Source organism: Loxodonta africana, chromosome 7 (genome assembly GCF_030014295.1).
Source record: "Loxodonta africana isolate mLoxAfr1 chromosome 7, mLoxAfr1.hap2, whole genome shotgun sequence".
Taxonomy (NCBI): domain Eukaryota; kingdom Metazoa; phylum Chordata; class Mammalia; order Proboscidea; family Elephantidae; genus Loxodonta; species Loxodonta africana.
The window spans coordinates 42,935,750-42,957,716 of record NC_087348.1 but is presented as its reverse complement, the minus strand read 5'-3'; the positions used below and the strand labels follow the sequence as shown (position 1 = coordinate 42,957,716).

Sequence of the window (21,967 nt, the reverse complement as noted above, 5' to 3'; positions counted from 1 at the left end):
AAGATCCATCAACTCCTCAAGGAAAAACATCGACAAATAGTTTGTGCCCTAAGATTCTCTGAGTCCCTCACTTCACCTCGTTTCTACCAATCCTGGACAGTTGTATTGTAATGCTTACCCAATCCTCAGCAAATTCTCACCTGAAAGACTCTCCTTAAACTTTCCATTCTCAATAAATCCTGACCTTCTATCCCCCACTCCACTCTAAGACACTGCCAAAGCCTTCTGAAGTGGTTTTGTCCTTTACCACAATTAGCAATGAACTCAGTTTTGCCTTACCAACAGGATGGGTTAGTGATATTTAGGGAGCCAGCTTTTGACAACACTGAGGTGGATTATTTATTTAAATGTGTTTGAATCTCGCTCTAGTTCTCACTCTCACTCCTCTCCTTCCCCTCTTTCTTTCTCTCAGCATGTGATGCCTACCTAACATCCTAGTTCCTTACCCTTTCCCAAGAAAATTTTATTCAGGAAAAATCATTCCCCTCTTTAAAAACAAAAACTAGATTATCTGTGATAGAGGAGGCTGGCCCTAGTTTCAGCGCTGGTAAGTGAACAGAATTTGATTTAAGCTAACCCAGCCCAGTGGTAAGCAAACATATTCTGTAAAGGGCTAGATATTAAATATTTTATGATTTGAAGGTAATGGGGTCTCTGCTGCAACCATTCAACTCTGCAATTGTAGCTCAAAAACAGCCAAACAGCCATAGGCAATAGGTAAATGAATGGTCATAGCTATGGTCCAATTAAATTTTATCCATGGGCACTGGAATTTGAATTTCATATAATTTTCACATTCAAAAATATTCTTCTTCTTTTGATTTTTCTTTTAACCATTTAAAAATTCAAAAAACATTCTTCACCCATGGGTGGTAAAAAACAGGTGGCAGCCCAGCTTTAGCTCGTGAGCTATACTCCGTTGACCCCTTGTCTAAGCAAATGTCCTCAGTACCATTCCTGTCACCAGGGACTGGTTAGGTCTGGACATATGACACAATTTGGATCCAATGAGTTATGAGGAGAAGTCAAGTGAGGGGATTCTGAGATTTTTTTTTTTTTTTCCTGCTCATAAGAAGAAAAACATTGGGAAGAAGTTTTTTGTTTTGTTTTGTTTTTCTTTTTTAATTGTTTCTGAATATTGTGAGTATAAGATGTCTAGAGCTGCTGCAGCCATCTTGTGGCCAACAGAATAGGCAGGCTGAGGACAAAGGTGTTATTCAGGGGAAGAAAAAAATAGAAAGAATGTGTGTCCTTGATGGTTGTGATAAACAGCTGAATTAATGAACCCTGAAAATCTCCTTCCTCTGAACTTTCTTATTATGTGAAATAATCAACTCAATTACAGTTATTTATTTATTTATTTTTCCTGGCTACTTGCATCCGAATTCATCCCCATACATTCATATTCTCTTTCTCTCTTCCTCTTCCCCTCTTCCCTCCCTGTATACCTCCCTCCAGCAATACCAAAGAAGAAGAATACAGAACTGGAACAATGGGCTCAAGCATAACAATTGTGAGGAGGGCGCAGGACAGGGCGCAGGACAGAGCAGTGTTTCTTTCTGCTGTGCATAAGATCACTGAGCCGGAATCGACTGGACGGCACCTAACAACAACAACATACCACTATAAAGAAAACAAAGTAAGCTGAGGCAACATGGTTCACGTATAAAAAAATCTGATAAGGTTCATCACCATAATCATTTTTTCTGGCTATGTCTTTGAATTTTAAAGAATGCTATAATGCATAAGAAAAAAGAAAACAAATTAAATAATACCCTTACAAAAGATAACTTACTGTTGGACAAAAAATATGGTTTGGTCCCTTGATTCTGAGTTCTGAAAATAACCCAAGCAACAAAGGTGCCTTTGTTAGACAGGCAAGTAGGAGCTACACAGGCCCCACACCTGGTGCACTAACTCCAAGAAGGGAGGGGGGCCTGATGGCATCATGCATCTTCATTGATTGGGTGATCATAAATACGTATCAATGCCTAAGTCATGCAATTCATTGAGGTCCCAATGTCTAGGCGACCCAGAACCTTGGAACACTTTCTTTGGGGCCAACTAGGTTGGCGAGAACATCCAGGCAAGAAAGAGGGAGTCTCATGTCCTTGGGAACAACGGAGGGCCTGTGACTAGAACACTCCCAGACCTTGCCAGACGTATCTCTACACTTGCATCCTTTCTGGTTATAATAAATGGATAACTGAAGGCCATGGTAGCTCCACAGACACATCCAAATTCCCTGAGGGACCTAAATGCTGGGCTGAGGGCTGTGGGGACAGTGGTCTCAGGGAACATCTAGATTAATTGGCATAACAGAGTTTATAAAGACTGTGTTCTACATTCTACTTTGGTGAGTTGCATCTGGGGTCTTAAAAGCCTATGAGCAGCCATCTAGGATACTCCACTGCTCTCACCCTTTTGGGAGCAAGGGAGAATTAAGAAAACTAAAGACATAAGGGAAAGATTAATCCAAAGGACTAAGGGACCACATCTACCACAGCCTCTACCAGACTGAGTTCAGTACAACTAGACGGTGCCTGGCTACCACCACTGACTGCTCTGACAGGGATCACAATAGTATCCCAGACAGAGCTGGAGAAAAATGTAGAACAAAATTCTAACTCAGGAAGAAAGACCAGACTTGCTGGCCTGACAGAGACTGGAGAAACCCTGAGAGTATGGCCCCCAAACATCCTTTCAGCTCAGTAATGAGGCCACTCCTGAAGTTTACCCTTCAGCCAAAGATTGAATAGTCCCATGGAACAAAACAAGACTAAAGGGGTGTACCATCCCTGGGGCAGGCAGTGGAAGGTAGGAGGGAAAAGGACAGCTGGTAATAGGGAACCCAGGGTTGAAAAGGGAGAGTGTTGACATGTCGTGGGGTTGTTAACCAATGTCATACAACAATGTGTGTACTGTTTGATGAGAAACTAGTTTGCTCTGTAAATCTTCACCTAAAGTTCAACAAAAGAAAAAAAAATGGGTAACTGTAGGTATAGGCAACAGCCTAGATGAATTCTGTGAGCCTTTATAGAGAATTAACCAACCACCAGGACAATGAGCTAGCAGGGGCCAGAAATATAGAGTCAATTTGTATAGACCCAGCTCTGGGTGGCTGGGTGATAGAGAAAGGCTGCAGGGGCAGTCGATGAAGAAGGATAGAGTCTTTCTAGCTTGTGACCTAGTCCCAGGGGAATAGAGAGAGAGAGGGACTAGTTGGTCTGAAGTGCAGGGAGTTGTGTAGACTTCTAAAGCTACAGCTGCTTCCCGGTGACCTGGTAGCCAGGGATGTTTGGACCTGGCTCAGGGTAGGAGAGGATGAAGTCTGATCTAACTCAGGGTGGTTAGGGTCAGAGAGAGGAGATGGCATGGAAGTGGCTGGTGATGAGGAATAGAGGTGTGGAAAGGTGAGGCCTGGATCCATTTGCAGCTGGGAATTGGATTCACGCTGATCTTTGCCACACAGTTCGTGATAAATGTGAGGTTTGCCTGCCTTGTCCCTTTTATAGAGCAGTTAGTAGTCTCGCAGTCCTCATACTTACCCTTTTCAAATCAAATGTATTTTACAAATTATTCTTAATATAGTTCTTTTTTCTCTCATTTTGAACCAAATTATTCAAATCTGAACTTGCCCCAACTGTTTTGCAGTTTTTCAGAGAAAATACTTTTTTTAAATTTTTTGTAAATATGCCCAGGGCTGACCCTCTAGGAAATGTAATGGAAGTGCTATAACATTTAAATGGCTGTAACCCAGGGACTCCACATTTCAAGTCAACATGCAGTCATTTGACTAAACACAATGACCTTACAATGTTTCTAAAAAAAAAAAAAAAATTGAAATCTAAAAAAAAAAAAAATTAGATTAAAAAATACATGGTTCTGCATTTTGATTTTTTTTAGAAGATTTTTAAGGGGAGGGCTTGGTTATACATTTTAATTTTTTCTAGAAGACTTATCTGGTTTATAGTAAAATAATTTATATGTCTAGTGTTTAGAGGTGGCTACATTACAACAGAGGAGCCCTGGTGGCACAGGGGTCAAGCACTTGGCTGCTAACTGAAAGGTCGGCGGTTTGAGCCCATCAGCCGCTCCACAGGAGAAAGATGTGGCAGTCTGCTTCCATAGAGATTTATAGCCTTAGAAATTCTATAAGCAGTTCTACCCTGTCCTATAGTGTCACTATGAGTTGGAATTGACTCCATGTCAGTGGGTTCATATTACAACATCATTAGACAAGAAAAAGCAGTGAGTATAGGTAGCTTTTGGCATAGCAAATTGTATATTAAAAACATGCAGCCAACATGGCACTATGCTCTGGAGAGTATTGTTGTCAGTTGCCATCAAATAAATTCTGACTCATGGTGATCCCATGTTGCAGAGCAGAATTGCTCTACAGAGTTTTCAAGATTGTGACCTTTCAGAAGCAGATTGCCGTGCTTGTCTTCCAAAGCACCTCTGGGTGAGTTAAAACCACCAATCTCTTAATACGCTTATTAAGTTCTCGTAATGGAGAACTTAATAAGCATAATAAAAGAGCTAGGTTGGCCATGCTCTTTAAAATTTTACAATCTTGTTGGAGATATAACACAAATGTATGTTGTTGTTGATTTGTGCCTCAGACTATGTGTCAGTTCAGACTCATAGAAACCCTATAAGACAAAGTACAACAGCTCCATAGGGTTTCCAGGGCTGTAACCTTTACAGAAGCAGATTGTCGGGTCTTTTCTCCAGGGGAGCTGCTGGTGGGCTTGAACCACTGACTTTTCGGTTAGCACCTGAGCACTTAACCAATGCATCACCTGGGCTCTTTGACACAAATGTACAGATACATATATAAACCAAAAATGTACATATATGCATCTAAACACAATGCAAATCAATGCGTTTAACATTTAAATGCCAAAATGCATGCAGTAGAAGTATTGCAAGTAATCAGTGTAGGCATAGATAATTAGGGAAAGTTTTAAGAAGACGATTTAGGATTTTAAGTGGGTCTTTAAGGGTATAGACTTGCACTGAGGCAGGGTGGTGGTGAAAGAGGTAAGATATTTACACTCTGAAAGCAAGAGCAGGAGCACAAATGAATAAAAAAGTAACTTAATTGAAGCAGAAGGCTTAACTGCAAAATTGAGAGGCACTGAATGCCTGGTAAAATAGTTTGTATTTGTTTCACAATAAAGGGATTTATGAATAAACTCAAGTTTCTTAAGCAGAGAAGGGCACGATAAAATTCTTTTAGGAAGATTACGTCATTATGCGTAAAAGAAATTGAATAGAGAAGACTGGTTGTTGGAAAGTCAGGTGACTTTAATAAGCACTACATTAGAAGTGAATGGAACTAATCAGTAAAAAGAAAATCTTCAATCTACTTATCTGACTACTAAATTGTGTATTTAGAGGATGCTGCATGGGTTAAGGAGCCCTGGCGGCATAGTGTTTTAAGAGCTCAGTTGCTATCCAAAATGTCAGCAGTTCAAAGTCTGAGAGGGATCACAATAGAGGGTCCCGGACAGAACTGAAGAAAAATGTAGAACAAATTCTAATTCATAAAAGAAGACCAGGCTTACTGGTCTGACAGAGACTGGAGAGACCCCAAAAGTATGCCCTCAGACATCTTTTAACTCAGTACTGAAGTCCCTCCTAAGGTTTACCCTTCAGCCAAATATTAGACAGACCCATGAAACAAAATGAGACTAAATGGGCACATTAGCCCAGAGGCTAGGACAAGAGGGCAGGAGGGGACAAGAAAGCTGGTAACAGGGAACTCAAGGTCGAGAAGGGAAGAGTGTTTCACGTGTCATGGGGTTGGCAACAAATGTCACACAAAAAATATGCATATCAATTGTCTAATGAGGAATTAACTTGCTCTGTAAAACTTCATCTAAAGTACAATTTAAAAAAAAAAAAAAAAAAGGTCAGCAGTTCAAATCTACCAGCCACTCCTTAGAAACCCTACGGGGCAGTTCTACTCTATCCTATAGGGTCGCTGTGAGTCAAAATCGACTCGACTGCAATGGGTTTGGTTCGGTTTTAATGGGTGTGGTTTAAAGTCAAGAAAGGTGTGTGTCAGTGTTGTATCCTTTTACCATACCTAGGTTTTTTTTTTTTTTTTTTTAATTCAATCTGTATGCTGAGCAACTAATCTGAGAACCTAGACTATATGACGAAGACCTTGGCACCATTGTAGAAAGACTCATTAACAACCTGCCATATGCAGATGACAACACAAGCTTGCCTGCTGAAAGTGAGGAGCACTTGAAGGACTTACTGATGAAGATCAAAGACCAGAGCCTTTATGGCTTATACTTCACCTTAAAGAAAACAAAAAACAAACAAAAAAATCCTCACAATGGGCAACATCATGCTAAATGGAGAAAAGATTGAAGTTTTCAACAATTTCATTTTGTTTGAATTGACAATCAATGCCTATGGAAGCAGCAGTCAAGAAATCAAATGATACTTTGCATTGGGCAAATCTGCAAAAGACCTCTTTAAAGTGTTAAAAAGCAAAGACATCACTTTAAGGACTAAGGTGTTTTCAATTGCTTCATATGTATGTGAAAGCTGGATGATGAATAAGAAAGACCGAAGAAGATGCCTTTGAATTATGGTGTTGGCAAAGACTGAATATACCATGGACTACCAGAAGAATGAACAAATCTGTCTTGGAAGAAATATAGCCAGAATGCTCCTTAGAAGCGAGGATGGCGAGACTATGTCCCACATACTTTGGACATGTTATCATGAGGAACCAGTCCCTGGAGAACGACATCATGCTTGGTAGAGAGCGAAAAAGAGAAAAACCCTCAACAAAATGGGAAACCCTGGTGGTGTCGCGGTTAAGAGCTACGGCTGGTAACCAAAAGGTCAGCAGTTTGAATCTGCCAGGCATTCCTTGGAAACTCTATGGAACAGTTCTATTCTGTCCTATACAGTCGTTATGAGTCGGAATCAACTGGATGGCAACAGGTTTGGTTTTGGTTTTCTCGACAAGATGGACTGACACAGTGGTTGCAACAATGGGCTCAAGCATGACAACGATTGTGAGGATGGTGCAGGACCAGGCTGTTTCATTCTGTTGTGCATATGGTCGCTATGAGTAGGAACTGACTTAATGGCACCTAACAACAACAACAACAAATCACATATTTAAAAAAAAAAAACAAACCTGTTACCGTCAATTCGATTCCAACTCATAGCTACCCTATAGGACAGAGTAGAACTGCCCCATAGAGTTTCCAAGGAGTGCCTGGTGGATTCAAACTGCTACCTTTTGGTTAGCAGCTGTAGCTCTTGACCACTACGCCAGCAGGGTTTCCAAATGTTTAGGTTCACCCTAAATCCTGTATAGTATGAAATACCAATAGAGGCAAACTTAGCTTCTTCATCTGGTCACATTGAAAAAATATTAGTACATGGATGGAGCATTTTGGAAACTTTGATCTACAAGTTAGGAAAGAGAAATCTCTAACCTTGAGTGATGCCCATGTCCACAATGAAGATGGTACATTGCGTTTTCTGGTACTTTCTGACATGGACAATGCTAAAGCATAGGAAAGCACTAATGCAGATTAGCATGACTTAGTGGGACAAAAACCAGATTTGGGGTGAAATAACTTATGTTGGAGAGTTGACTTAGTCTTACTGTCTATTCAGTCTTGGGCAAATGGGCCCTTCCTCTCTGAGCCATACTTTCTTAAGTGAGAGTGATAATAACACTTAGTAAATAGACATTGTGAGACTTACATGAATTAAATGGTATAACTTACACTGAAAGCAAGTTCCAAATCTGCCCCCTCATCTCCATAAATGCCATTACCATACACCCAGTTGGTTAAGGAAAACATGTAAGAATCTTCCTTGATTTCCCTTTTTCTTTATCCATATCCATTACAACACTCTTCTTCTTCCTACTTCTAAAACATAACATTTCTCTGTTTTTGAAATTGCCTTCCAACAATTCATTCTTTTTAGTGCATTTAGAGTAAATTTTAAAAATATAAATATGTTCATGTATTTTTTTGAGTTGTAGTATTCCTATTAATTGAAATCCTTTTAGAGCAAAATCTATACTACTTTGGCCTCCAAGACCCTGCATGATCTGACCCCTGCCTATATCTCCTACCTTTCAACTTTTCTAATCTCCCTTCTCTCCTCAACCACATTGGCCCTTCTTGGTTACTTAAATTTCCAAGTTTGTTCCTTTCTTAGAAACTTTGCACTCGAGTTCCCTCTTCCACCAATACCTTTGATTTGATTTTTGCATTGGTTGGCTTTCCTTGTCAACTGGGACTCCACTGATTTCACCTTTTCAGGAAGTTCTTTGTATCACATCACCATGTTTAATTTTCAGTATAGTACTCATTATTATTTGATAGTTTTCATGTATAGTTAGATCATTGTTTTCTTATTGCCTCTCTCTCATCTCAGTGGAACATTAAGTTCCATGGAAAAAGACTTAAATGCACAAATGAATGAAATACTCAGGCAGGCAGATGCAGGTTGTAAACTTGTTGAGGTTCCCAATGATATCATATTCACCACTTGATCCCTGGTACCTAGTGGAACCCCATTTCCATAGAAGGAGTTTTATCAATTTCTGGAACAATGCTTGTCCAGCCATTGGTTATTTACAGAGAAGTTCTTTCCTACAAACGAGAGCTAAGGAGAACCAAGAAATTTAAGGGTCATTTCTCTGTCTCTTGCTGTGGGTGTGTGTGCATATGCATGTCTGAATGTGTCTGTACGTGCTTGTGTGGTGTGGGGCAGGACTTCACTACTTCTTTTTCTTTATCCATTATTTTAAGGAGCACCCCTGGTTTATGTTTGACCAAACAATGCCCTCTGCTGTGTGTGCCTAAAATAGCATGATTGCCTTGAAAATTCCTACCTGTGTTATCCATAAACTCTTTTCATCATTTGCTTCTTCATATGGCAGCTACACGTTTTTCTGAACTCGGGAGGTTTGACTCAGCTTCAGATAGTTCCATTGGATCATACCACTCTTATAGCAGAGAACAAGAATTTCTATGGCTAACAAGTCAAATCATCTGCAAAAAATCTGCAAAGCCCTTTAAAATCAAAGGGCTTTATCATTACATGCCTGCTTCTGGGACTTATTTCACCATTTATTAGAAAATCTATGGGTAAAAAAGATCTCCTAAGTCTACTGTCACAATCCTCAGGAACATGATGGAACAGGCAAGGGATTGGGGGTGGGTGACAGTTCCAAACTTGTCTTAGCAACAGAAAGTCAAATCTACTTCACTTTAAGGGGAAAAAAAATCTGACTCAGAAATACAGCTACAACTTGGCAAGGCTAAAAATAAAATTAATTTGTTTTTTCCTGCTTGTTTACCCCTCGATGATGCAGGAAGGATACCCATACTAGGAATAAGTTTTCTATTTCTGGCTGTTTATGATTCCTCTTGATCATATTCACCTTTTGAGGTTATTTTGAAAATATGAAATATAGATGACTTTTTTCTGAAATGGAAAGGTAGAATTTGGGGTGTTCAGCAGTATGTTTATATTTTTCTGACAGCTACTTGCTGTGTTGGTTTAGTGACATGCATAACCACAGAAAAACCTAAAACCTCAAGCTCCAAATACCACTTGATATTTCCCTCTTCAAGTAATGAAATCAGAATGCTCCAGTTATCAGAAATGTGACTATTTGTAACAACACCTGCATTCTCCTCTGCACTAATAGCTCTAAGTCTGGAGCCCTACGAATGCCTGGAACAGAAAAGCATGAAAACTTTGCTTCGTTTTTTTTCAAGTTCAGAAGCCACCAAATGATTAATGCATGCTATTTCTTATTTTCCAAATTGGTGTTTTCTTTTTTGTACTTTTCCCCTGGGGAGATTTTCAAAGGAATGCTTTACAGATTTAGTGTAACAATATACAGGAACCTAGACAATCACAGTTCAGGAAAATGTAAGCCACCAATGGCCCTCCAATGCCTATAGAATAAAGCCTCTATCCCTTACTGCTTCCACCCACTAGATGCCATTTTTGTCCCCAGTTGTGATAATGTACATCTTCAGACATTGCCAAATGTCCCCGGGGGTGGGGGGGGCAAACTCATTGAGAACGACTGCCTTAGTTTGACCCGTAAGACCTTCCATGATGAGGCACCATACTGCATTCACAGTCTTACTTCCTACTGCTCTCCATAGTATGGGCTATACTCCAGTCTGTTTCCCATTCTATATATACAACCCATTACTTTTCCTCTTCATGGCCTTGCTTGCATTCTTTTCTCAGCCTGGAATAGCCTACCCTGAACTTTTCTATCAAAATTTTACCCAACTTCAGAGCCATTTTACAATGACCATTTTTACCAGGTCTTCCTCAGTCTTGCTGATCAGTATTATTTCATCCTTCCTCCAAAAGTCTTAATGCCAAGATTACAGCTTTACCACTTCTGTGTTTGAATCTAAATGTTTGGGAACATGTTCAACCATTCAATCTATTTAATTATAAACGTCTTGAAGACAAGGACTATGTCTAGGTATTCATTAAACATTTGCTGAATTGAATTACTAAAGCCCAGATTCAGTTCATAGTTAAGATCCATGTGGATAATCTAACTTTGCAATAATAAATAATATATCAATTTCTATAGATAAGACTCATTTTTAAACCAAAAAGATAAGAATGGTACAGGAGATAGCACAAATGGGTGCTCAATAATTACTCTTTGCTGTCCTCCACACACAAACAAGCAGAACAACCTTATAAACACATTAACATTGTGAAAAATTTAGTTACCAAAAATCAGCATGACTAAAAATTTGCTTCAAACAATGGAAACCAAAAAACCAAACCAATAGCCATTGAGCTGACTCCAAATCATGGAGACCCTGTGTGTGCTAGAGTAGGAAAGTGCTCCATATTGTTTTTGGTGGCCACTTTTTTCTTCACTGGAGCCTCTGGATGGACTCACAATGGATGGAATATGCTGGAGATGCCTCAACAGATTAAACAAAAGAAAAATGAGACCTTTCTTCTACTCCTAACTTTACTCCAGGCTCTTCCTCTATTTTGTTGCAGTTTGTTCCTCAGAGAAAAATATACTAGCAGAATACAAGAATTGTTGCTGTTCGTCTATCACTTAGGGTACTTTGGGTGACCCTGACTAATACTAATGCCAGAGAAGAAAATACTATACTTCTTATAAAAATCAACTGCATACAAGAATAAATGAGAAAAAATAATATATCATTAAAACAAACACAGCCAAAACCCAAATAAAGACTCCACCGCCCTAAAATCTATGTTAGGAAACCCTGGTGGTGTAGTGGTTAAGTGCTACAGCTGCTAACCAAAGGGTCGGGAGTTCAAATCCTCCAGGAGCTCCTTGGAAACTCTATGGGGCAGTTCTACTCTGTTCTATAGGGTCTCTATGAGTTGGAATCGACTCCACAGCAATGGGTTTGGTTTGGTTTTTTAAAACCAATGTTGGATGCTGGGTGGGAGGTTAAATTGCAGAAACTGGACAGATATTTTAGCTTCTCAGGATGGACAATAAAATAATTCTCTCTAGTCTTTCAGCCTGAAATGGAGAAGGAAAGAAAATCAAATGAAAGAGGCTGCATATTTCATATAATGTTTAATCAAAATATAGAATTTTTTTTTTTCCTTATGTCATTCTCCTGTCAGCCCACAAAAACTAATGGTTATTCTTCTATTTGCTTTTTTCCTGGTGAATTGATTACACACTTTTTTTTTTTTTCTGTCAGGTTAATGACAGGTCAAGCAACTGAAGAAGATTTTGAAAAATCTAACAAGCCCATCTGAAACAGAAGTCCTTGGTGAGACAGGCAGAGGAGGGTTTGATTTCAGAAAGTTGGTAATGCAGTTAATGACCTTGCTGCCTCAAGCTTCCTTTGGATTGATGACTGGCTGGGAGGAGTTGATGGCCATTAACCCCCAACTGCTCATTAATCCTTAGGAAATGCCCTGTGCCAAGGTCATAACTGCCTTGATAGGTTGAAAACAAACAAGTAACACCCAAAAGGCATATGGATTTTTGTAATGAGGAATGCAATTTAAATTGCCATGCAAGGAAATCTGCAGAGAATAAATACCATGAATATAGAACCATTCAGATTTTAAATTCACCTTTTATGTTTTACCAAGTACTTACTTTCCTGCTCATTATTAAACAGTACAAAGCCCTAATTTCCTAGACAGTAACCAAAACAGATACAAACATATATCCCTAGGCAAGGTACTAAAGTTGTCCGGGACTAATTTTTATAGTAGGGTATTGGGAAAGAATCTTTACAGTCGTTTCAGCTCTAATATTATTATGTGATTCTAAGTATGCTCACCAACACTGTGTGGTCTTTACCTACAAAGAAACTCCTTTAATTCAGTAACTTTCCATCACTGATATTTGAAACACTGTGCTGAGACAAGCCTAACATAAACAACAGGGTCATAAACCTATGCCCAAGTGCTACACTGAGTGAATGAGTATGTGTGTTTGTGTGTGTGTGATTGCATAGATAATTATAAGTATTCTGGGTGCTCAGAGGGAACCACTGAGGTTTGAACAGTCAGCGAAGGTTATATGAATGTGGCATCTAGGAAGATGCCTGTATTTGAATGAGTAAAAGGTCTAGCTTTTCAAGTGAGAGAAAAACATAAGTATTTATTCCTTCAATGCTATCTGTTGAGAGCCTACTAAGTGTCGAGCAGGGTGCCCAGTGCTTGATACAGAGGCAGATGTCTTCCAGTGAAGAATCTCTCAGTGTAGTGGGATTCACAGGTGAGAAAACAGGGAGCTAAAATACAGTGGAAAGTACTGGAAAGGAATGCACAGTGTGTTATGGGATTACACACAGAATGAAAGAGAAAGAAAAATTTGTTAGAAGATAGGCATGTACCGTACCGGGAGGGAAACACATGAGCAGAGGGTAGAGAGAGGCATAAGCTGACTTCTAGTAGGAATCTATACTCAAAAGCAGTGGGAAAGAAGGTAAGAAAAGTAAAATAAGACCAGGTTGTGAGACATAGACAAAAGAGTTTAGATTCTATATTAAGTCAGAGGAGCGATGAAAGGGACTGGATTTTTCTCTTTTTGCTGAAAGGGAATATGAAAATGAGAAGAATATTTAAGGAAAAGCAGGTTTGCAAAAATAGGAATGATGGAAAGGAAAATGTGAACTGTCAGGCCAGAAGATCTACTAAGAAATTATTTCGGTAATTGAGGTATGAAATAATAAGTACCTGGGCCAGGCTCTGATTTTAGCTAAAATATATGTTGACTTGACATCATGAGTTTCTTAGTATAGTTGGTCATTGATCTGCACTGGGGTCCTTATTCTATACGACTCCCTTTATATTTCACAAGCTCTCTTGATTCCTGACTCACACATTGGCTGTTCGGACTTCTATATGGTTCGGACTCCCAGGAACATGGAAACAAGTTCTCAACATCCAGTCCTGGCTGTCATTGAAGATCTCAGAGTCACTGCCTTCCAGTTGTCAGCATGGCTTATAGTTTAATAAATTCATCACAATGGCCCACAAAAACCTGGTAAGGAAACTCTCTTAAATTGAGTCTGTGTTTATGAGATCTGAGCAAGGGGAGGAAACAGAGTAGACTCTTTCTGTGATTTCCAGGCAATGTCATTTAATCAGACTACAGATAGCAGGGATGGCCTCCTAATTGGTACTGGAAACTGGTTTCAAGTAACCTCAACAATGTTAACATTGCATAATGAGGAAACCTTGGTGATGACATGTCAGATAATGGAAATTACTGGAATCAGTGATTTCTTCGTTTCCCCCAATGACCACAAAAGAGGGAATTATGCAGCAAATGCAGACATTTAGAACTTGGATTCTTATTTATTTACTTAAGGCAGTTCTCATTTTGCACGGTGCCGCGTTAAACCTTAGCTGTGCATATTGGAACCAAGTCTTCTTTTTTACACAGTTTCGTGATTACAGATTTGCTCTCGGTTACCATGGAACCTTGCAAAATGGGGACTCTGTTCCAATATACACAAGCTTCAGTTATCAGTACTGTGCAAAGCAAGGACTCCTGTATTTTCCTGTATTCATTTTGCCTATAAGGCATAATTTCCAAAAATATACCATGGGAAAAATTCAGGAGTATACATAAAAAGCAATAAGAACCTGAGTGTCCCATGAGAACTTAATCGAATAAGAAAGTAGAGAAGCCTATGTATCCCCCTATTTAACTGCAGGAGTCCTTCAGTAGTGCAAACAGTTAATGCGCTTGACTGGTAACCAACAGGTTGTAGGCTCAAGTTCACCCAGAGGCACCTGAGAAGAAAGGCTTGTTAATCTACTTCTGAAAAACCAGTCACTGGAAACCCCATGGAGCACAGTTGTACTCTGACACACATGAGGCCACCATGAGTCTCAAGTGATGTGGTGCCAACTGGTACTGGTATTTAACTGTCATTAGTTAACTACTTTTGCTTGGGTTTAGATGAAGGAAATTACTTCTTGGTTACTTTACCCATCATCTGTCATTATTCTATAAAGGATGGATTTTAGAAAGAATAATCCAATGAAAAACACAAAACTGATAGATTCGAATATGGATATTATAGACTCTGGATGATACTAATGCAAGTCACTTAAACTTTCTGTACTGTTCTGTAAAGTGCAGACAATACGAGTCTTACCAAAGCCAAAAGGATACTGGAAAGATAAATTTTAATCCAAAGTTTAAAGATAAACTTTAATCAAAAAGTGAAATCCATGTAAATCATAGTGTGGTTGTCATTCCCATCCCTTTTCATCAATCCCATCCTTTAGGAAGCAGCTGACAGGTGAAGAGAAATGGAAGTGCTACGGAGATATAGGCAGGATACTTTATCAATGGCTGGCAAACTATGGTCCATCACTCATTTTTGTAAATAAAATTTTATTGAAACACAACTATGCACATTTGTGTATATATTATCTATGTCTGCTTCCACACTAAACGGCAGAATTGAATAGCTGCAACAAAGACTATATGGCTCATAAAACCTGAAATATTCGCTCTCTGGTCCTTTACAGAAAAAAGTCTCCCACTCCTGATCCGGAGCATACAGAAAGACTCCTTTTTGATTTCCTGTTCCCACTCTCCTAAAACCAGATTATCCTGTGAAATAGGTAGGGATGATAATAGACTCCTTCAAAAAAGTGGAGATAATTAAGTTCAGAGAGGCACACAAACCAGTAATAAAACCACTATTCAACCCTGAGTTTTGACTACCAAAATGATCCACTAGGGCATCAGGGGAAATAATAATTCCTTCTAAGAAATAAGAAATAAATTAAGCTTTACTGATTTGGCAATGGTTCCATGTGTCACAGAATCCTGGGCAAGAGAGAGAGTTCCACAACACAGAGGGGTTACCTGTGACAACATTACTTTTTTATATGTTTTTGGCACATTGTGAGGTACTACTTTTTCTGTGTGCCAAGTTAAGTGGTTTAGGAATTATATTAAGGAGCTCTGGTGGTGCAGTGGTTAAGCACTTGGCTGCCGACTGAAAGGTCTGTGGTTCCAAACCACCAGCCACTCTTCAGGAGAAAGATTTCAGTCTTGGAAACTCTATGGGGCAGTTCTACTCTGTCCTACGGGGTTGCTATGAGTTGGAATCAACTAGACAGCAATGAGTTTGGTTTGATATTTTGGTTTAGGGATTATATTACTTAGCTTTAGCAAAACTAACACTCACAAAATGGACAAGTGGCTTAAAATAATTCCTTCAAAAATACCACAAAATAGTCTAGTAATAATTCAAGCAAAAGCACACAACAAGAAATTGAAGAACATCTTATCTCCTAGTATGAGTTCTTTGCTGCAACAAAATGATTATACTTTAAGGAAATGCTCATTCACAATAATCCTATATACATGAGTGTGCACGTGTACAGAGTAGCGATCACCCTCTCCAGACATCATATCTCACCAAACTCTTGTCCTGACTATACTCCCTGCCTTTCCACAATAATAACAACTCTTCTGAATTCTCTAGATGTCCACCAACATCTCTGTTATATACTGAATTGTGTCCCCCCAAAATACGAGTTGGAATCCTAACCCCTATACCTATGGAAAGGAGCGTTGGTGGCAAAATGGTTAAGTGCTCAGCTGCTAATTGAAAAGTCAGCAGTTTGAGCCCATTCAGTGGCTTTATGGGAGAAAGGCCTGGTGATCTGCTTCCATTAAGATTACAGCTTGGGAAATCCTGTGGGGCAGTTCTACTCTGTCCTACAGGGTCTCAATGAGTCAGAATCAACTTGATAGCACACAGATACATACCTGTGGTTGTAATCCTCTTTGGGAATAGAGTTTTCTTTGTTATGTCAATTAAATCATATTCAAGTTGGTTGGGATCTAAATCTAATCACTTCTGAATTTTAAAAAGAGCAGATAAGACATAGAGGCATGTGAAAGACAAACATCATGTGAGAATAGCCAAGGAACCGAGAAACACCTAGGGCTACCTGACAAAGAAGGAGTCTACATATCCAAGATCCTGATTTTCACTTTCTTCAGAACTGTGAGAAAATAAGTTTCTGTTTTTCAAAGCCAACCGCTTGTGACATTTGTGTTACAGCGGCACTAGGTAACTAAGACAATCTCTGACTGATGACTGATGTCTGGCTTCTATTTTGAGTTGTTTCTCCTCACTCCTCCCTTTTCTCCAACCAGCAACACTAAGGTATAATGCTTGGCAAAACCACTGCCTCATCAATGACTGGGCTTGAGAATGCCAGTTCTGCATGTCCTTCAGTCCAGGAAGAAGGATCTGGGAACAGGCCTACAATCGTTTTTACAGCTATCTTCTCCTTACTTCCTTTTCTCCTCCCCTTCCAAAAGTTTCCTTCTCTCACTATTCATTAGAAAGATGGGCTAATAACTGCAAGTTTAGCCTTAAAACTCAAAAAACATAGGACCCAAATTAAGAATAACAGACTTAAGCATTTTAATGATAAAAAGGACTTTAGACAGCTAGGTGAGCCCTGGTGCTGCAGTGGTTAAGATCTGGGCTGCCATCAAAAGGCCAGCAGCTCAAATCCACCAGCCACTCCTTGGAAACCCATCAGGGCAGTTCTACTCTGTCCTATAGGGTTACCGTGAGTTGGAATCAATGACGGCAATGGGTTAGAGAACTAAGTAAAACATTAGCTTCCTTATTCACCAGACCTAGTTTTCGTCATTGACAATTCTGAATCTCCATTTTCCTAATCCGTAAAATGGGTGTGATATTCTCTGTCTTTCCTTTTTCATTTTTATCAGAAAAACTTGACCTAGTTTACACACTGTGAGATAATTTTAAACTATAAGTATTACACAGACTTTGGAAATTGATTGTTTTGCCTTTGAATACATACTAAAAACAAAACAAATTGGAAAGAGGGAGGGAAGGAGGAAAGGAGGGTAGAAAACGCAGTGATCTTTCTATGTGGCAGGCACTAAGTACCTTAAAAACACAATTTTATTCAATCCTCATAACAATCACAGGAAGTAAGAACAATTATCCCTGTCACACAGGTACAAGGTCTTTCTAAATCCACCACTTTTAATCACTGAACATAGGGATCCATTTTCTACTAGCCGTAAAGTTTTAGGTAAGTGACTTACTTTTTCAGGGACTCATTCTCTTCACCTCTGAAGAGATGAAGAGGAGAACTATTACAGCGTGCTGACTACATTAGCATATCTAATCCTAACAAACCCCATTACTCAGAAACAGTCATAACCACTTTGTCTTTGAGAAACCAAGACACAGCATGGAAGCACTACCCAAGGCTTTTCAGTGGACCTGTGGTAGAGCCTGAAATTGAATCTCCAACTCCACATCCATTTCTTTCCAGCACACTGCCTCACAGTGACTTCTATGGAGATAACTGAGACAACTTAGGGGACGGTGGTGGTTTAGAGGTAGAATTCTCACCTTCCATGCAGGAGACCTAGGTTAGCTTCCTGGCCAATGTATCTCATGGTCAGCCACCACCCATTCGTCAGCAGAGGCTTGTGTGTTGCTATGATGCTGAACAAGTTTCAGTTGGCCCTTCAGACTAAGATGGACTAGGATAAATGGCCTGGTGATCTACATCCAAAAATAAGCCAATTATCTAAAGGGGCATCTAAGTCAATTGGCATAACACAGGTCATAAAGAAAACATTCTACATTTCACTTTAATGAGTAGCATCTGGGGTCTTAAAAGCTTGCAAGCAGCCATCTAAGATACATCTATTGGTCCCATCCCACCCGGGGCAAAGGCGAATGAAGAAAACCAAAGACACTAGGAAAATATTCGCCCAAAGTACTAACGTACCACATGAACCAGAGACTCTACCAGCCTGAGACCAGAAGAACTAGATGGTGCCCAGCTACCACCAAGGACCGCCCTGATGGGGATCACTACAGAGAGTCTTGGAAAGAGTTGGGGGGAAAAAATGTAGAAGGGAGTTCAAATTCATGTAAAAAGAATAGATTTACTAGTCTGACAGAGACTGGAGGAACCCCTGAAACTATGGCCCTCAGACACTCTACTAACTGGGAATTGAAACCATTCCCGAAGCCCATTTTTCAGACAAAGATTAGACAAGCCTATAAAACAAAAAAATAACATGCTTAAGGAACGTGCTTCTTAGCTCAATCAAACATATGAGACCAAATGGGCAGCTCCTGTCCAAAAGCAGGAGGAGAAGGCAGGAAGGGATGGGAACTGGGTGGACGAATAGATACAAGGAACCCAGGGCGGAAAAGAGGAAGCATGCTGTCACATTATAGGGATTGCAACAATGTCACAAAACAACATGGATATAAATTTTTGAATGAGAAATTAACTTGAGCTGTAAACTTTCACTTAAAGCACAGTTAAAAGAAAGAAAGCAAAAAAATAGCCAATTAAAGCCCCTTGGATCACAATGGTCCAATCCACAATCAGTCATGGAGATGAGGCAGGACTGGTCAGCATTTTGCTCTGTTGTGCATTGTGCATGGGGTTGCCATGAGTCAGGGCCCAATTCAACGGCAGCTAACGACAACAACAAGACAAATTTCATGACAGTACCTAGCAAAATATCTGGCACACAGTAGGTTCTCAGTATATCAGAAGTTTTTCTTTCCTAAGTAAACTCTTCCTTCCTCTTGGAATATGATCAGCATGATAATTTTATGTTCCATTTAGAAGATGGAAAATTAGGAGGGAGGAGAAACATCAGACTAGTAAGGTTCCTTCTTACCAACGTGTGCCACTTTAGTAAACTTCATTCCCAATTCCTTTATTTTTGAAGAAAAACATTTCCAGCTAATAACACAATTACACTTAAGTATCAGAGCCCATTTTAGTATTATTACATTTGTTAAATCTAACTGAGTCCAAATTACTTCCTCATGGCTAACAAGAGAAAAGGGAGGAGGAGAGGAAAGCGGAAGATGACTGAGAGGGGAGACAGGTTTGAGAGGGTTGAAGGAAGAGAGAGAGACACATACACAGGATGACAGAGAGAAAAACAGAGAGATAGCAATACTGCATATTGCCTCAAGTTGAATAAATGTCAGTTAAGCCGGCTGCTCCAGGTTTCTATGGAAACCCCTTAAGTTAAGAGTAGAACACAGACATTTTTGGGACTGCAATTCACAAGCTGTTTATTTAATTATGATGAAACATGAGACTGTTATGGACAATACTATTATCATACTGATAGCATTTAGGATTCAGCAAATAGGTAATGAAAAATAAAAAGTGTTTTTTTTTTTTTTGGGAAAATTACTAGCGTCATGTGAATCGCATGCAAATAAAATGCATCTTTTTGCAGGACTTCACCCATTATTTCCTGCAGGCCAACCCCAAATTAGGGAAATGACATTCCCTAAAAGGTAGCTCTTCAGAACCCTCATGCCAATGACACCCCCCCATGCCCAGTGAACAAAACCAAGGTCACAGCATATATTCAATTAAACCCGGGATAGCACCAAAGTATGGCACAGCTGGAAAAACGAGCACGTTATTATTCCACAGATCATTTGTGAGCAAAGAATAGGTCTCCGGTGTATTTCTATTTTATAGACATTTGAATATAAAAATAAAATGGCTTCAGATTAGCTCTTGCCTGCCAAAATAAACAACCACTTTTAGGATAGTATCCCTGGTAACTCAAAGAAAAATGGTTGGAAACCATCACTTTTATATCTCTGATGGTTGGAAATCACTTGCTTAGCCTTTAATTTGGCCCCAGGGAACTACTGTATTGATGGACTCATTTGTCCTCTTGTTCTTTCACAAAACAAGCACATTCTTTTCCACCTACTATGTGTCAGGCCCTATGCTAGGGGTAGGGGAAGCAGGAAGATTAAGTCACAGTCCCTTTGTTGGTTATGGACTTTTTAGAAGGGAATGCGTTAATTCTGAAGATGAATATTTATGGAGGGTTAACTATGGCTCATAGGCACTAGACTACATAAAAAATCCAGGATCCTGCTTTCAGGGAGATTATAATTTAACAGAGACAAAATATGCACAATCATAAATGATTGGAGCTAGGATGAGTACGTCTGCTTGCTGCCTCCTGATCTCTTTCTTGGTAGAAACATCACCCATGGACGCTATGCTACAATAAAAGAGTCGGCCCCTGAATCTTGGCAACTCCCATCTCATAGCAACCCCATACACAACGAAAGGAAAGGCTGCTAGGTCCTGTCTCATCCCTGTTATGGGTCACAGATTGGACCATTGTGATCCATAGGCTTTTCACTGGCTGATTTTTGGAAGTAGATCACCAAATCTTTCTTCCTAGCCTGTCTTAGTCTGGAAGCTGTGCTGGAACCCATTCAGTATCATAGTGACACACAAGCCCGTAAGCCTCTACTGACAAACCAGCCGTGCATACACATGAGGAGCACTGGGCAAGAATCAAACACAGGTCTCCATCATGGAATATGAAAATTCTACCACTGCACCACCAATGCCTCTCGGCAAAAGGTAAATGTGTTTATGTATGTGGTTGGGTCGGAGAGAGAGGCTTCAGGAATATTTCCGTAGGAGACCCCCATTTCCAACTTTGTCCATGAACCATCAATTCTCTTATAATGTCCTTAGCTCATAAAATAAGACTGAAGGAGGAGGCACTCACAAGAGAAGTGAATCACAAGGAGAGTTATCTCTGGAGTCAAGCTGAGAACATGAAGGCTGTTTCTAAACTGGCAAAGGGAAGTATGCAAGAAATTTGCAAATATGACTCACTGGCTATGTCTTTTCGACTCTACTGCAGATTGTTTTTTTTTTTTTTTGAAATTCAGTGGTTTGCAGTAGCTGGGCTTTCCCCAAGTTGGTCATGCTAGCAAAGCTGGTCGTTGCTGTCATTGAATTTGACAGTATATAATGAGCCACTTCACATTAGCTGCTGTTGTGGTGTTCAGCATATTGTGGGAAAAATTTAGCATGAATCATCACCCACCTAGTTCTCCATTGTGGTCACTATGCTGTTAATAGGCAACGTGTTTGGCAATCTAAAAAAAAAAAAAAAAAATCCATTAGAACAATTCTGCACATTTCTCGAGCTACTGCCACCACCACAGACACTACTGGTGACAATATTTATTGAATTGCCAGGGTGTTTTAACAATGTTCTGGGCACGAAGCCAAGGTAGCTATTTTAGACATGGGTCATTTTAAACAACACATTTTTTTCAATGCCAATAAAAAATATGCATTTGGAGTCAGAAAATCTGCCATCTGCATTGGGTTCCGATTTATTAGATGACCTTTAGCAAGTCATGTCTTCTCTCTGATCCAGGGTCCTGATCAGAACCACCACATGAGATTTTGAAAAAGATCAAAGGAGATCATGTATTTTGAAAACAGAGAAGAACCAAAAAGCGAAACCAATTGACAGCAGGTTGATTCTAACTCATAGCGACCCTGTAAGACAGAGTAGAACTGCCCCATAGGATTTCCA

General features: G+C 39.7%; 1 protein-coding gene across 1 annotated transcript in view; it reads right to left on the bottom strand.

The window, feature by feature from the left end:
• Positions 1-21,561, bottom strand: part of LRRC4C (leucine rich repeat containing 4C) — a 28,841-nt gene extending 7,280 nt beyond the window's left edge. The window contains exon 1 of the mRNA XM_023550702.2: positions 21,467-21,561. The gene's annotated coding sequence lies outside the window, so the exon portion shown is untranslated. The remainder of the gene's footprint in view (positions 1-21,466) is intronic.
• Between the last annotated feature and the right edge of the window lie 406 nt (positions 21,562-21,967).